General features: G+C 45.8%; 1 long non-coding RNA gene across 1 annotated transcript; it reads right to left on the minus strand.

Annotated features, from left to right (window-relative positions):
• Positions 1–10606: 10606 nt before the first annotated feature.
• On the minus strand, positions 10607–15864 carry LOC116664379. Its single transcript, XR_004320892.1, has 2 exons — positions 13229–15864; positions 10607–13127 (listed from the first exon to the last, which is right to left on the minus strand). It is a non-coding gene; the product is annotated as an uncharacterized LOC116664379 (long non-coding RNA).
• Between the last annotated feature and the right edge of the window lie 1003 nt (positions 15865–16867).

Raw genomic sequence — 16867 nt, forward strand, 5'->3', positions numbered from 1 at the left:
CATAATAGTAGAAATCATCTAAAATAAAACAGAAAGAAATATGAATGGGAGAAAAGCCAGCAGAGCATCAGCGAGTGATGGAACAATTTCACACAGCCTAATGTATGTGTAATTGGAGTCTCTGAAGGAGACTAGGAGGAAGGAAAAAAATATTTGAAGAGATGATGACTGAAATTTTTCCAAATTTGAAGAAAAATATAAACTCATAGATCCAAGAATTACAGTGAATCCCAGGCACAGGAAACATGAAGAAAATGACATCACAGTAAGCAAAAACAGAGTTGTTTAGAATCAATGATAAAAGAGAAAAATCTTAAAAGCAGTCAGAGGGAAAAAGTACACATTACATACAGGGAAGCAAAGACAAGGATGACAGTAGCTTTCTCACCAGAAATCATATGTCAGGAGACCATGGAGACACATCTTTAAAACAGTGGAAGAGAGAGAAAAAAAAAAAAAACAAAACCTCAAGCTAGAATTCTATACCCAGCAGAAATATCTTCCAATAAACAAAAGCTGACATACTAAAGAGGGAAGAGTTCATTCCTATCAGACCTGCACTACAAGAAACATTAAAGGAAGTCCTTTGGACAGAAGAAAAATGAGACTAGATGGAGATGTATAATACACAGTCACACAAAGGAAGTGCACTGGAAACGGTGTCTGTGTGAGTGAATGTGAAGGACTTACTCCCTTATTTTAAAAATATCTTTCAAAATTAAAGCAGAGGCTCTCCCCCTGCCATTCAAACTGTCCATTTTCTGGAGTGAAGCGTTCACAGGATTGGGACCCCCTATGTGAGACTCTTCCTGCTTCGGCCTCTAGCAAATGACTCAGGCTATTTACCTCCCTAGACCTCAGTTTCCCTCACTTGACAAATAGGGGATCCTATGTCCCAGCCTATTTTCCAGGGTGGGTGTGAAGATAAAATAAGCTAATGAACCACAAACTTTTTGTAAAATTAAAGCAGCCTAAAAACATGCCTGGTCTTGTTTTAATTTTGCAGCCCCTTCCAAGAAAACAGCTTCTCTTGGTGAGTCTGCCCAGCTGATGGTGACAGCTATTTCTGGGGTGGCAGATCTGTGTCTCCACTCTCTCTCAATGGAGACGTTTCCTCTATCACTTGGGGTAGAGAGAACCCTTGGGAACACACCTTCCCTCATTCTGGTTAAGCTCACCCACGAGTCCTGCCCAGTCCCCTCACAGAGAACAGCTGTGCCCCTGTGGATCTTGCTGGCCCTGTCTGGGGAGGAGTTTGGGTTCACAGAATAAGACTGTTCCCTGCTGGGCATGGAGCAGAGTGGAGTCCCACTGGGAGTGGCAAGGGGCCAGGTCTTTCTGTCTGTGGACTCTTCCTGTTTGCTTAGGCTAAGGAGGAACTGAGGTGACCCAGGCAGGGGGCTGCACTGGTGGGCAAAGGGCCAGGCCCAAGTCTGAAGTTCAAGAGTGAAGAGTCAGGCTAGGATCTGCCTTGGGCTAAAAGATTTGCTCAGAATGCCATCCCTCCTGCTTTTGCTTCAACAGACATTTGCTGAGCACTCACCACATACCAGATTCATGGCCAGATGCAGTCTACATGCTGTTTAATTTCTTCACAACAGGAGGGTTGTGAAGGTTGGTATTTACATCCCCATTTCACAGATAAGCAAACTAAGATTCAGTTTCCATAGCTGGTGGCACAGCTTAATCCAGCCCTTTTCTCCCACCTCAAGTCCAGATCCCTTTCCGAAGCTCCGTGTCACCTTCCTGCATGACTTGGATGTTGGGGGATCACAGGGCCCAGGGGACTGAGAGGACTTCAGGAGAAGGTACAGGAGAGGAATGACAGCTATATTTACGGAAGGGCTGCTCCGTGCCTCCCACTGTGCCAAGGCTTCACAAGAACAAGCTCATTTAGTCCTCACAGGAATTCTAAGAACTCAATACTAGTTTTCTCTCCATTCACTTGCCCGGCTTGGAAGGGGTCAATGGGGCTTTGCAGGACATCCATTATTTTGTTCCAAAGAGGCCTTGGGTCTTAGGTTGGTTCTCCCAGGAGCGGACCTGGAGACAACACAGTTTACTTGGGAGGGGGTCCCAGGAAGCAGCAATGGGTAGGGAGAGTGAGACATTAAAGTGTAGGAAACCATACACACACACATACATGCTCACACACACACAGGAATATTACTTAGCCATAAAAAAGAATGAAATAATGCCATTTGCAGCAACATGGCTGGACCTAGAGATTATCACACTAATTGAAGTAAGTCAAACAGAGAAAGACAAATATCATGGGATATCACTTACATGTGGAATCTAAAATATGACACAAATAAATTAATTTACAAAACAGAAACAGACTCACAGACATAGAAAACAAATTTATGATTGCTCAAGGGGAAAGCGGGGGACATTGGGATAAATTAGGAGCTTGGGATAAGCAGATACAAACCACTATGTATAAAATAGATTTTAAAAAGTGCCTTCTGTATAGCACAGGGAACTATATTCAATAGCTTGTAATAACTTGCAATGGAAAAGAATCTGAAAAAGAATATAAATACGTATGTGTACAACTGAATCACTATGCTGTACCCCGGAAACTAACACAACATTGTAAATCAACAATACTTCAATTAAAAAAAAATAAAGAAAGTGTAGGAAACCGTAAAGGTATGGTACGGAGCAGGCAACTGACGTGGGCTACCATGCCTTCATCCCTCTGGGACCTTCGGAAACAGTGAAGGACAGTGCTTCTCAAACTTTTGGGAGCACACAGATCTCCTGGGATCCTATTAAAACGCAAATTCTGATGAAGAAGTTCAGGGTGGAGCCCAAGATTCTGCCTGACTCAAGCTGCCAGTGATGTGGCCCCTGGCCCACACTTTGAGTAGCAAGGGGTAGAGCACACACATTAGAATGACCCCCTACCAGAAGCCGAGAGCGCTGAGACATTTAACTGAGGGCTGCTGGGGTGGGGCATTAACTCCTGCCTTCTGGCCGCCCTCACACCGTCCTCCGCATCCCCGCTCCTGCCCACGTCCGTGGTGGGGGAAGCCTCATCTTGCCCGCATGTAGGTGCTCAGAGCCGCTCAGGCATCACGGGGCCGCTCCCTGCAGGGGCTCTGCGCTGCTCCTGAATCCAGCCCAGACCCCAGAATACCTGGAGGGGCTCCTCCCCACTCCCTCAGTCACTCTTGAGCTCCGGAATTGGTGGCCAGCTTTAAAAGACCCTCCACTGATGAGTAAGGGGCTTGGAAGGGACTCAGTCAGCATCCCCCAACTCAGTCCTGCTGGGCCCGGCCTCCTGCCACCCTAGGGACTGGGCACAGTGGCCCCTCTCCCAGCTCGGGGCTCCTGAGGAGGGTGGCAAGACATTTTCCTGGTGTGAGATCCGCTCAACGGTCACCGAGCAGTCCCAAGACCCCCGGGGCGACTGCACAAACTCTCCCCAAAAGAGCGGGTTCAGGCGGCAGAACACCGCCTCTGTCGGCCCTGGGCAGTGGCCGAGGCTGGGCGGAGCCTGCAGCTGGGCGGGGCCTGCAGCTGGGCGGGGCCTGCAGCTGGGCGGGGCCTGCAGGGGACCTAGGGGCTGGGACCCGCGGGGAACCTTCTAAGTCTCGCTGATGCGGCAGAAGCGGCCTGCTTCATTGCCCCCTCGCTCTCAAAAAATGTCTCGGCTGCTTTTCTTCAGAAGGGCCCAGAAAGCCCCGGGTTCAAGCCTTCCCTCTGCCACTGAGCGCTGCTGTGAGGCCTCGGACAAGCTGCTTAACCTCTTACCTCTCAACTTCATCTGCACAACGGGGATACAGGTCCCCTATCACAAGGTTGTAAGGGGGGCACTTAGTACAAAGCCTGCTTGGTGGGAAGCGTGCGGGAAACCCGAGCTGTCGTAGTTACCGTGGGAGAAGAGGATCCTCCTTCTTCCCACCGCGTTTGCCTCTCAACTCGGAGAAGAGCGTTCTTCAGTAAAACGAGCTAAGCACCAGATTGCCAGCCTCATACAGCGGGACTTCTGCTCTGATAGAGGGTCAATATCAACAAAAGAACACGTGTTTGTCATGTAAAATCTCCACCTCCCCGCCCCCCGGGGTGGGGGAGGGAGGGTACCTAGTAAAGCTGCAGAGGGACGCAGAGATGCCGGAAAGGAGGCTGCATCCTGGAGCGGGGGGCTGGAGGTAAAGGGAGGAGAATGCCCATCTGAGGGGCCTCTGAGGGACCACAAAGGGAGTCAACAGCAAAAGCAGAGAAACACTGACCGCCATCCCTCGGCTCTGTGAACACGTGACCCCTTGTGCCCATCAGCTGTGTTGCTTCACCCCAACTTGGGCGCCGGAGAAAACCCCAACTCCTCCACTTACATCTGTGCTGTCTTGAGTAAGGATCTTGGACTCTCTGTGTCTCAGTTTCCTCATCTGTAAAATGGGGTAATAAAAGTAGCTGCCTCCAAAGTCTGAAGAGAGATTAAGCAGGTTTGCACATGTAAAGTGCTTGCCACAGACCCTGGCATATAGTAAGCTCCACAAGTAAGCTCTGCTGATCATTTTCCTTGACAACCTTCAACACTCAGGATTATCTGGGTCCTTCTTGTATCTCAAATCCTTCTTTGCCAAAAAGGACCCCCACCCAGGTGAGGGAGAGTCCAGAAAACAAGAAGTGTGATTGCTTAGCACGCTTCCCCCCAGGACCTGTGATTTGCTGGGTGAGGTGACCCTTATCCCCATGTTTGCTTACAGAGGGCTCCCCCAAAAGCAGAAACACAAGGTGGGAGAAAGGGCAGTCCAGCCAATGGAGTCGGGTCCCCTTTGGTGACCCCCCACCCCCACTGTGGAATCTCACCAAAATGAGAGGGAAATGTTGGCACCCCTGTGACCCCACCCCTCCTCCCACCCCCACCAACAAGGACCCATGACCAGTCCCAGATGGGAATAGCACACAGTGAAATCAGGATGCTGGTAGCGGAAACCAGCTCCTTGTAAAGCTCCTGGAGCAGGCTTGCTGTTTCCTCCAGATGCAGAAAGGAGTATGTAAGACGGTTAACTTGGGTCCCTGCAGAACCGCCTGGTTCCACATTCAGCAGAGAAGAGAATCATAGAGGTTGCAGGGCAATATGCTCCCATGTCAGTTTATAGTCCCGATGGGTTACTGTGAACAGTCCCTGTTAAATCCTTTAATTCATTTCTGCATTCTGCCACATCCTTGCAATGCATGTCAGGTGGCCAATGAGTATTCTTATTTTAGCTTTGCTCATGTTTTTTTTTTTTTTTTTTTTAAGATTAGACTTCCAGTACAATTACCCCTCCTTTCCATTTCCTCAAACATCATTGCTTTGGGTCTTTTATTTTAATTGCAATTTGTGGATTCATATCTTGCTGGCTTCCAAAAGGGAATTGAGGTAGTTTATTTTCATACTAAAGGAACAATAAAACAAGCAATCATGAAGCAAAAGAGAAGAGGAAAATGTAGAAAAGAGAAAGGAGAAAAAAATGTACCATGAACCCTTGGCTAAGGGAAGTTATAGTAATGAAACCCACACTTCTTTGCTGTCTGAAAAAAGGTGGAGCTTAGACACCATGTGTATTTCATTGAGTACAAGTTCATCATGGGGGAGAATAAACAAAAACCCAACTGATTCTTGGCTCTGAGCTTTGAGAAGATTTTGTCGTGGGTCATGGGGGTTTTGACTCCAGGTCCTTGACTGATTGAAGGAGCAATATCCCAGATGTCATTCTCAAACAGAAAAGAGGTCCTTTTATTGAGAGTTCCTTACATCAGTTCTCAAAATAGGATGAGTGCATAATAAAGCAAGTTTCTTTAAAAGAATTTGTGAAGCTACCTTATAATAAATAAAGCCAAGAATGTAAATGTCTTACTTAAAAATATTTTATTCGTAATACTAATAATGTGGTGAGTGCATATGAGTGGTGTAGGTAACCCCCAAAGCCTTACTAAGTTTCTTCCCAAGAGTGAAACTCGGAAGAGTTTACTCACAGTGGCAGCAAGATTAGCCCCCATAAAGGCAGCCTGAGTGGGTGGTTGCTGGGTTAGTTCCTGGGGCTGCCACGACAACAGACCGTGAACTGAGAGGCTTAAACAACAGAAATGTATTGTCTCCCAATTCTGGAGGCTAGAAGTCCAAAATCAAGGTGTCAGCAGGGCTGTGCTCTCTCTGAAGGTGCTAGGGAAGGATGTGTTCTAGGCGTCTCCCCTAGCTTCTGGTACTTCCTTGCCATGTGGCAGCATCACTCCAGCCTTTATGGTCCTTGTCCTCTGTGTCTGTCTCCCCATTTCCTCTTTTTATAAAGACACCAGTCATACTGGATGGGGGGCCAGCCATATTCCCAAATGATTCACCCTCACTAATAACATCTGCAATGACCCTATGTACAAATAAGATCACATTCTGAAGTCCTGGGGGTTAGGACTGCAACATATGAATTTGCCAGGGACACAATTCAACCCATACTTGTGGCCAAGGACATGGGTGAACCCTGAAATCCAGTCACAGGGACTGGGCTCGTCTCTTAGGAGGAAAAGCTGACATGACACTGAGCTGAAACCAGCTCAAATGTTTCATGCTGAAGCTGGAGGTGAACCTTATCATCAAAACAGCAGGATTGTCCTGGAACCTGAAAGATGAGAGCCAAAGAACAAGAATTTGTTGGTGTTCAGCCAGCCCTGGCTAAGAGGGAGCATCAGCAAACCTGGGGACTCTGGCAATCAGGCCTTCACGCAGTTACACAGTGTGCCCACCAAGCTTTTCTTTGGCTGTGATGAAATCTCCCTTGCGATCTTCTCAGTTCTAGTTTTGAGCTCACGAAATTCACTAATTCACCTTCCCAGGGACCCTAATACACAGCCTACAATATGGACCTAGGATCAGGGATCCTTGGACTGCAGAGGGAGCACAGAGTTCCCTGAAAAGACCCTTTCTGTTGTCAGTTAACCCTTTAACAATTTGGTTTATCCATCAGTCTTCTGTGAATTTGGTTAATGGGAGTCTGTCTTGCCCTATCCAAGTCTCTTGGGAGAAGCTGCCAAATCCAGAGACTTCAGAGGTGCTAATTCAGAGAACAGATAGTAACAGGCCATGCCTGAGAGGAAGGGGGAGGAGTGGGAGGACAAAGACAGTGGGCACTGGGGTACAGCAGGTAGAGAGAAAAAAAAGTCCTGTGGGCAGAAGTGGAGAGATAGTCTGTGTGTACTTGGCAATGGGGGCAGGGAGGTGGTAAATTAAAGGCTTTAAAACAGCACTGGGTGCAAGAAAGTTGGGAGGAGAGGAAAGGCGATAAGAGGAGCATTAATGACACATGTATTTTGCTTGTTTGTTGTTATTGTTTTAAAGAGATACAAATTAAAGATCGGAATCCCCAGGGGGATTTACTTGCCTTTTTGTTGCTGTTATCATTGATGACTTATGGCTATTTTGTGGGACTTCTTTGAAAGGGACTCGTCTAGAACGGTGCTGTGCAAGAGAAATAAAATCAGAGCCACTAGAGAATTCAGAATTTTTTAGGAATAGCCACTTAAAAAAGAGAAAAAGACAGGTACAAGTGATTTTAATCACATATGTTATTTAACACAATGTATCCAAATATTATTGCAAAATGTAGTCAATATTTTACAAGGTATTAGTGAAATATTTTACATTCTCCTTTTCATATTGAGTCTTTGAAACCCAGTCTACTTAGAGCACATCTCAATTTGGATTCTACATCTCAGCTGCTCTAGTGTGGCCACATGTGGCTTGTGGTTCCCAAATGGGTCAGCATCAGCACAGATATAGAGGCTGGGCTGTGTAGTTCTGGGATTCCTAACAATAAAATAATAATAATAGTCACTTCTTGAGCCTCTTAGATGTGACACATGCTATCTTTCTCATGCATCATCTCAAGTAATCCTTTTAACAACCCTGTGTGGTACTGTTATTATCCCATTCTACAGATGCAGTAACAGAGCCTCAGAGAGGGTGAGTGATTTGCCCAAGGTCACACAGCTGGTAAACAGCAGAGCTGGGACTAGAAACTTAGTTGGCCTGACACTGGCCACTTTGCCTCATTTGCTCAGGGTCAGCAAAGAGGCCAGTCGGCAATCTTGGCTTCCCTAGCCCCCCTCTTAGGGCATGGGCATAGGGTTGACTTTCTTTTTTGACTTAGTGGAGCTGCCACATTGACTGAAAAACAGACCGGAAAGAACATTAATTGTACAGCTGGGCGTACTGTGTGACTGACTGAGAACAGAGCAGTAACAAGATGCTCTGACTCTCATCAGCCAGAGGAAGCTACAAATTCAAGGCCTGAGACCAGGTTCACACAATGTAATTGTTCTCAATGACACTTACTTAGCAAAGAGCTAGAGAGAGAATTGATTGTCATTAAAAACCGGACAAGAGCATCGATTGTCCCCACAGTGATGATTTGAGGATTCTGACTTAGCGATGCCAAGAGCACTGGTGCAGAGACATTTGTGATGTGATTTCCCCCGTGGAAACGGGCTCTAGTGTGGTCAGTCAGTGTAAAAGAAGCAGGAAACAGAGGCCTGGGCCAAGGGTGGGCTGTGCCCACACCTCCATCCCATCCCTCACAGGCAGCAGGAGGGGACTGGCGGGGCTGGCTTGGGAGGCGGGAGATCCCGCTGGCCTGGGAGAGGGCCGTCCCTTCCCCTCGGTCCTGTTTGCCTGGATGCTCTAGGGGCCCTTCGAGATGTGACATTTCTGGGTCTGGGGCTCTGTGGGAGGAGGATGGTCCTTCACCCTGCTGGACACATGGGTAGTACTACCCAAAGACTGAGGACCTGCCCACGGCTGTGGCCTGGTCAAGGCAAGCCAAGGCATCCTTTATTCACCCCTGAAGCCCCAGGCAGGTTGTTGAGTGAGGCCTCACCACCCTCTTCCCTGGGGAGCTGTCCTAGGAAGGAGGTGATACCATGTTCTCAAATGCTCCTGAATGCATTTCCAGCTCCCCCTCCATCCTGCTTCCTGCCACAGTTGGAGGAATACATGTAAGACTCTCCCATAGAACATGTGGGCTAGGATGTCAGCAGCTTGTGTTCCTTCATCCATCCATCCATCCATACAAGAAATGCTCACTGGGTAACCACTGTGTTCCAGATGCTCCAGCAGACCCTAGGGATAAGGACATGTTCAGGGAAAAAGCCTGTCCTTTAGGAGAACCCAACGCAGACAGACCAGGAAATCAGTAGCTACCAGGGAACATGGCAAGTATGCAATACAGGAACTTTAACCACAAATACCTTGTCTGCAGAGGCTGTGGAAGTTGAGGGAAGACAGGGGGCAGGAGCTTTGTGGGGTGAGAGGACATTCCAGAAAGGCAGAGAAGACAGTCTGTGCAAAGGGACAGGGGACACAAGGGGCATCCTGGAAACTGCAACTTCCCAAGCAGCCGCTGACTCTCAGAGTAGACATGGGAGAGGCGGGAGATCAGGCTGGGGGCCCGTGAGGGCCAGGTGAGAGGGCTCCCCTGCCATGCTAAGGAATCGGGACCTTAGCCAGGGCTTAGGGTGTGTGGGAGGACATTAGGAAGGTAAAGTGTCAGATGGTGATCAGAATGGTCACCCTGCCTGGAGTGCAAGGGACAGACAAGAGAGGGGCAGGACTGGAGAGGAGCCCTCTGCCTCCAGTTTCGTTGCTGGACCTTTGACTGCTCCACTCTGCTGGGCACCACAGCAGGGCTGACCCCGGGGACTACATTTTCTGCTCTCAATTGTCTTCCCTTGGGGTTTATCCAATGGTAAGAAGTGACAGGTGATTGGAAAATAGGAGGAGGAAAGGGCATTTCCCGCCAACCTTCTCTGTCCCAGGAGGTGTCTGGTCACCGCTTCGACTCCCATGGCTCTGCTCCTGTCAGATAGGCCTGTGCAGCTGTGTTTTCTAGGAACCCGGCCTCCCCTTCGGCTCCTCTCTGTTCAGAGGTGATGATAGTTCTCTGCTCCTGTGCTTGGTGCCTCAGCTCTTCCATCACCTGCACAGCCTGCTCCCTGAGCATCTCTGCCTGCCTGGTTGGGCTTGACTGACACAAGAGGAGAAAGGGGCACCAATTATACAAGTTCTCTCACTACTAAGTCTGAAGAAATGATGATGGTATAAACAGAGGTTACTACTGCAGTGGGGACGGAACGCAGAGACATCTCAGAGGCTGAACTGATGGGGCTTGTTGACATAATGCAGGCAGTGAGGGCTAAAAGAAATTGTGGACAACTTCAGGGTAATACAGGGGTCAGCAAACTTTTTCTGTAAAAGGCCAGGTAGTAAATATTTCAGATTTTTTAAGTCATTGGTCTCTGTCTCAAATACTCAATTTTTGCTGTTATTGTGTAAAAGCAGCCATAGACAATATATAAAAGAATCAGTGTGGCTGTGTCCCCCAAAGTTCCATGTATAAAAGTGGGGGAGACTGGAACTGGCCTGCGGGATGTAGGTTGCCAACTCCTGAGGTAAGGCCTTAGGCGGCTGCAAGGGCTGCAGTGATGTGAACAAAACAGGGAATCCAGGAAGGAGGACTGAAGTGGTACCGGAGTCAGGAAGAGAGTTGGGAGGTGGGTAATGATGAGGCCTGCATCAGTCAGGAATCGAGTTTGATTGCAAGTAACAGATCTGACATAACGATGATTTAAGCAAGACTGAGGTTTATTTTCTCTCATGGAAAGGAAGTCTGGAGGGTGGGAGTTCAGGGCTGATACGGCAATTCCATGGTGCCAATGTGGTCCCAGGCTCCTTAGAACTTTCTTCTCCATCATCCTTAGCACCTGGTTTTCATTTTCGAGGTTATCTCAGAGTTGCCTCATGGTCATCAAATGGCCTCTGCTATCCAGCTATCACATTGGAATTCCAGCTTTCACAGTAGAATTTCACATTGTAGGAAGGAGGGTCGGGGGAGGGATCAGTAATGTCAAGAAATGTGTTAGTCCTCTTTCAAAGAACTTCTTGGGAGCCCCACCCTTTAAAGTATTCTTTCCGTTACATCCCACTGGCATTTATCTGCAAGAGAATCTGGGGAGTACAGCTTTTCAGATGGGCACACTGCCATTCCCATTGAAATCAGGCTTCTGCTGGTGGATGGTGAAGGGTGACAGGACACTGGATGGGCAACTAGATGTCTCTGTCAACAGTGCTGGTTTGGTTGTGTTGAGTTGGAGGTCCTTGTGGTCTGGCCATGTGGTCTGGATCTTGGGCAAGGAGGTTGGGTCTAAGATATGATGTGGGAATCACCCTCAAATGAGTGGAGCCAAATGTGAATATGGAAGCTCCCCGGGAAAGGGCTCAGCGTTCCCTCTCTGGACCCCACCCAAGGAGATTTGGTGCAATGATACAGAGGTGGAAATTCTATCTTACTGTACTGTGACATTGTGCTGGCTTGCAATCTTCCTATGGGCATGCAGGCAGTCTTAGTCATTCTGTATGCCCAGGGCCTGGCACGCATCTGACCCTACAGTCCCTGTGACTGTTGAATGACTAAATGAGTCATTTTTAGTTCATGCAGATTCAGGGAGATGGGAGGTCTCAGGAGACCCAGGGAAGAGAATTTTCAGATGTAGATGGTGATCTAATTTTTCAGATCTAGGACCCAGAACACACATCCCAATTTCTGCTCTGACAATGACACATCTGCTTTGGATCCTTGGTTACACTGACCACAGAACCACTCACCACAGATTTCCTCTATTTTTATTTCACAGCTTGGCTGAGGATGAATATTTGGCAGCTTTCTTGTGAAAAAGAGAGACCCAGCGTGGGCTCAGGAGCAAAGGAAAATCTGGGGAGATCGACATATCTTTGCCAACAATCTGTTTGGTTAAATAAGGACATCAAACAACTCCATCTATGATCACCATGAATTTATAGAAGATCTGATGCCTGCCTGCGTCCAAGGGGAAGTTTTCAGTGCTTCGGGGACATGGTGAGGGAACAATCTGACTTAGGTCTTAAAGGATTGTCAAGGATTTTTCAGGAGGAAGGAGGCAGCAAGCAGGGGGAGCATTTATTCCAGGAAGAGAGAAGAAGGTGAAAAAGTTTTGAGGCAGGAAAAGCCTGGGGAGTTTGGAGACGGGGGCCATCGAGGGTGGCCACAGTCCAGGTGGGTCGAGAGGCTCAAGATGAAGCTGGAAATTTGGGCCGGGGCTCTTTCAAAGGGTTGCCTTGTGGGATTTGGCCATTATCTTGCAGGCAATGCGGCCAGGGGTGAAGATTTTAAATAGATGACACAATCAGAGGTAATCTGGAAAGATAATTCTTCTGGCTCTGTGGGGACCCTGTGGTCGGGGAGGCTCATGGTTACGGCCGACATCTAGATGAGAGGAAATGGGGCTTGATGGGGGCAGAGGCAGTCATGAAGGTGGGGGACAAGGAACAGCCAAAGGAGAGTTTGGTAGAGCTGACCAAATTTGGTGCTAGATTCCATGGGGGACCTGACAGAAAAGGAGGAATTCAGGATGACTTGGGGACTCTTAGAGAGGCTGGTTGGGATGGAGAAGTTGGGTTCTTGGTAGTTCCTGATAAACACTAAGGACCAAGCTCATCTACAGTGCGTTTATGTTATTATTAAGTTATAAGTCCTTAGAAATACAAAATGACTTTGACCTTTGAAGTGTACAAAAGTTCACCAGGCGTGAGTATGACATCCGTCAGAATTTTCTTAATTGGCACCTGACCTTTTCAGTCTGAAGGGGTTAGTTATTGCCAATAAAGCTGAAAAGACATTGAGTTGTTTTCCCACTAATGGGTCAGGATGGGTTAGATGAAAATTTCAGTCAAAAAGAAATGGTCAACTAGAAAGAATTACATACCCAGAAGTCATGGCCCTTGATTGTGTGACCACAGCTCCTGATCATCGGTGTGTGGTGGGCACGTCTCTCTGAGGTCAGAGTGGAGTTTGCAGCCATGTCCACCGATGGGCAGGAGGCTGGACATAATGAACCTTCTTAGGTCTGTGGGTCCTTGTTCAGTGAGTAGGAGTTTCAGGAGAAAGACTAGATTGATAATCATCTGAATGCTTCATGCATCTTTCTGCATCTCTTGTTCACCCGTAACGGTGGCAGGAGAGTTATTAACATAAAACAAGAGCTGGCTGTGCTGCTTGGCCTCTCCAACCTTTGCTCTTACAGCCACCTTGAGGAGGGAGTGATGATGGCTAGGTGGCGGGGAGAGAAAGTAGAGAGAGGGCAGGGTTGGGGATGAACGCTGGTTTCTGAATCAAGAACTGGAAGCACTGGGTGGACAAGAAGGACACACCTGGCTATCACGGAGCTGGTAAGCAGGAGCGAGGATCAGTTCAGTAAGAAATCATGCTTCCACAGGAGGGATGGCCATGTCTGCAGACAGCAAACAGGCTCTCTCTAACTCCTCACTAGCTGACAGAGGAGAAAAGAGGACGGATGAGAGAGAGGAAGACAGAGGCCGTGTTGATCTTCACAACCAGTATTTTCACACCTTGAAAAGATCACCCACAACTGAGAAGTTTGGGGAACAATACACCAGCCACCAGTGAGACCCCCATTACTTGCTCCAGCTGGACTTTTGGAGGTGATCACACCGGAAGGTAGGAACCAGATTATTCCCCTGCGTCCCCAGCGCCTATCAGGATTGGCACGTAGCAGTTGCTGAAAAACAAGGTGGGTTGATTGTGACTGTGAAGGAGAGAATCTATTTTAACACTTCCTTCATCTATTTCTTCTGTAATTTCTTCTCTATCCTTTCACGTTTGGGGTAGCCCTCTCAGACTACTGAAGTTCTGGACGCTTAAATAGATGCGCCGTGCCAGGGAGTGTTAAGTTTTTAAAAGTAAATAGGTGCGAAGAGTAACTAAACTCAACTTCTGAGTTGTTTTTTATTTTAAAGGAAGACCATTATTTTAGATGCATCTGACTGTATTTAGAGACTAACTGCATGCTCGGTGTGGCCATGCTCTAAACAGGCTTGCACACGGAGTGAAGAAATACCACTCAGCATTATGCTGAAACTTCTTGATTGTAAACAGAAGACTGTCTGCAAACTGTCGCTGCATAGTCTCAGGGCTATTCCTGGGCAGAATTCTTAGACGGATTATTACAAGAACGGTTTGTAAGCTCTTGGCAAGGAAGCCAGCTTGAGCTCACTAAGATGTAGTAAGTGAATGGATGAATGAGGACATGGATGAATAAATTGTGGCTGCTTTTTATATGAGGGATATGTTCCTTAAAACCTCATATAATTTTATATATGCATAAGTCAAGACTAATTCCCCCATAGAAATAAAGTAGGATTTACATTATCTCAAGTTTTGTACATTAAGTTAAACTTTATTCTTTTCAGTTGCCTTATTTCAAATTTGCATAATTCATATTGGCATAGAGTATGACTTAATTTCCTTTTTTATAAAGGAAGACTATGGACTTACACCTGGAGATCAAGGATATTCTTGACAAACTTTTGATTGTGTGGAGAAATGTAGGCTTCATATATCTTCATAAAGCCAGATGCATATATAACTTGTTGAACGATTGCCCTCTAAGGGGGCTGACTGAAATGAAAGTTGACCTACAAGGGTGTCCCCAGAACCATGCCACATGGCTTCAGCTTTGTCCTAATCAACATACGAAAGACATTTTCAAATTTGTGATCCAATGATACCTGGAGGGAAAGCAAATGTTTTGGATGACAAAGTCAGGACCCTCATAACCCAACCCCACTGCTAATCTCAACTGGCCTTGACCAGTGGACCAAGTCTAAGGAGGTGGAATTTAACAGAGATAAGTATGAAGTCCTGCACTTTGATCTAAAATGAGTATCTGGAGAAGAATGCCAGCAGCTGGGACTTAGCTGTTTTAGTTACTAGCAAGTTCAATGTGAATCAGTGATGTGCTACGATTTCTGAAAAAAAAAAAAAAAAAAAAATTTAGAATTTAGTCGTTGGTTACATTAATAGAAACAGAGGATCCAGAATGAAGGAAGTGATGGTTTTTCATCATCCAACTGTACTTTGAGTTCTGTGATCAGTTCTGATCACAGACTGGAATGTGTCCAGAAGAGGAAAGGAATAGACAGAACTTGAATATTTATTCTGGAAAAGATTTAGGGAGGAAATTATTGTTGTTTTTCAAAAATATAAATGGTTGCCATGTGCAAGATGATTTAGGTTACATCTTTTCAGCCTTTCAGGCAAATCCTAGGAACTTTGGCCAAAAATTTAAGGGAATGGGCTTTGTCTCAATGTAAGGACAATTAGAGCATCTGAAGATGAGAGCACCGTCTGGGGTCAGCTGATGTGTTTGGTCATCCTGGCACCATTTAGTGGCTAATCAGGAGCCTTGCTAGAAAAGAGACTCTGGATCTAATTTCCTTCTCCTGGGAACTCCTGAAGAGTCAGTCACAGATGATTCAGAAAAGAGAAAATAAATGGCCAGTAAATTATGGGAAATCATGTAGCTTTGCTAGCAGGTAAATGGAAACTCAAAACAGTTATAAAATCTCAATTTTAAAAAACACCAATAAAACACTACTTTTGTCTGGTAGCACAGATTAAAGAGAAAAAGAAATTCCAACACTGGTAAGGGTGCAGTGAAATCAGGGTTTCCATTCATTGCCCTTGGCACTGATGCCTTTTGGAAAGCCCGTACATAAAGAGCTGTAACACTGATAATACTTTTGTTCCAACAGGCTACCAACCAAAGGGCAAGTTGAAAATATGCAAGTAGCCATATGCCTGAAGATGTTCATTGTGGTATCACTAGGAATAGAGAGAAACTGTAAGCAATTTAAACAATGAAAAGAAGGTAACAGTTGTAGATGACATGCCACCCACTCAATAGAATGTTATGATACAAAAGGCACATGAAAAAATGCTCCATATCACTAATTATCAGAGAAATGCAAATCAGAACTACAATGACGTATCACCTCATACTGGTCAGAATGGCCATCATTCAAAAGTCCACCAGTGATAGATGCTGGAGAGGGTGTGGAGAAAAGGAAACCCTCCTACACTGTTGGTGGTAATGTAGTTTGGTGCAGCCATTATGGAAAACAGTATGGAGATTCCTTAAGAAATTAAAAATGAACTTACCATATGATCCAGCAATTCCACTCCTGAGCATATATCCAAAGGGAATGCTATTTCAAAAAGATACATGCACCCCAATGTTCATAGCAGCACTATATACAATAGCCAAGACATGGAAACAACCTAAGTGTCCATTGACAGATGACTGGATAAAGTTGTGGTATATATATATAATGGAATACTACTCAGCCATAAAAAAGAATAAGATAATGCCATTTGCAGCAACATGGATAGACCTAGAGATCATCATTTTAAGTGAAGTAAGCCAGAAAGAGAAAGAAAAATACCATATGATATCACTTATATGTGGAATCTAAAAAAAAGACACAAAACTTATTTATAAAACAGAAACAGACTCACAAACATAGAAAACAAACTTATGGCTACTGGGGGAGAATGGGGTGGGAAGGGATAAATTGGGAGTTTGAGATTTGTAGGTACAAACTACTATATATAAAATAGACAAACAGCAAGTTTATACTATATAGCACAGGGAATTATACTCAATACCTTGAAGTAACCTATAATGACAAAGAATATGAAAAAGAATATATACATGTATATGTATGATTGAAACATTACGTTGTACACCTGAAATTGACACAACATTGTAAACTGGCTACACTTAAAAAAGAAATGAGAAAAAAGAAAAAAAATAGAACATTATGTATTATTTTAAAAGGTGATCATTTTCACTATGGCTATGGGGAAAATGCACAGGACATTATGTTAAGTGTGCACATGTGGGGAATTGCCAGCTATGAAATTCTACAGCTGTGGTGATTATAATTATATACCAAACAGATGAATATGACAAAAGACAAGGAAATTTT

This window comes from Camelus ferus, chromosome 6, assembly GCF_009834535.1.
Source record: "Camelus ferus isolate YT-003-E chromosome 6, BCGSAC_Cfer_1.0, whole genome shotgun sequence".
Classification (NCBI taxonomy): domain Eukaryota; kingdom Metazoa; phylum Chordata; class Mammalia; order Artiodactyla; family Camelidae; genus Camelus; species Camelus ferus.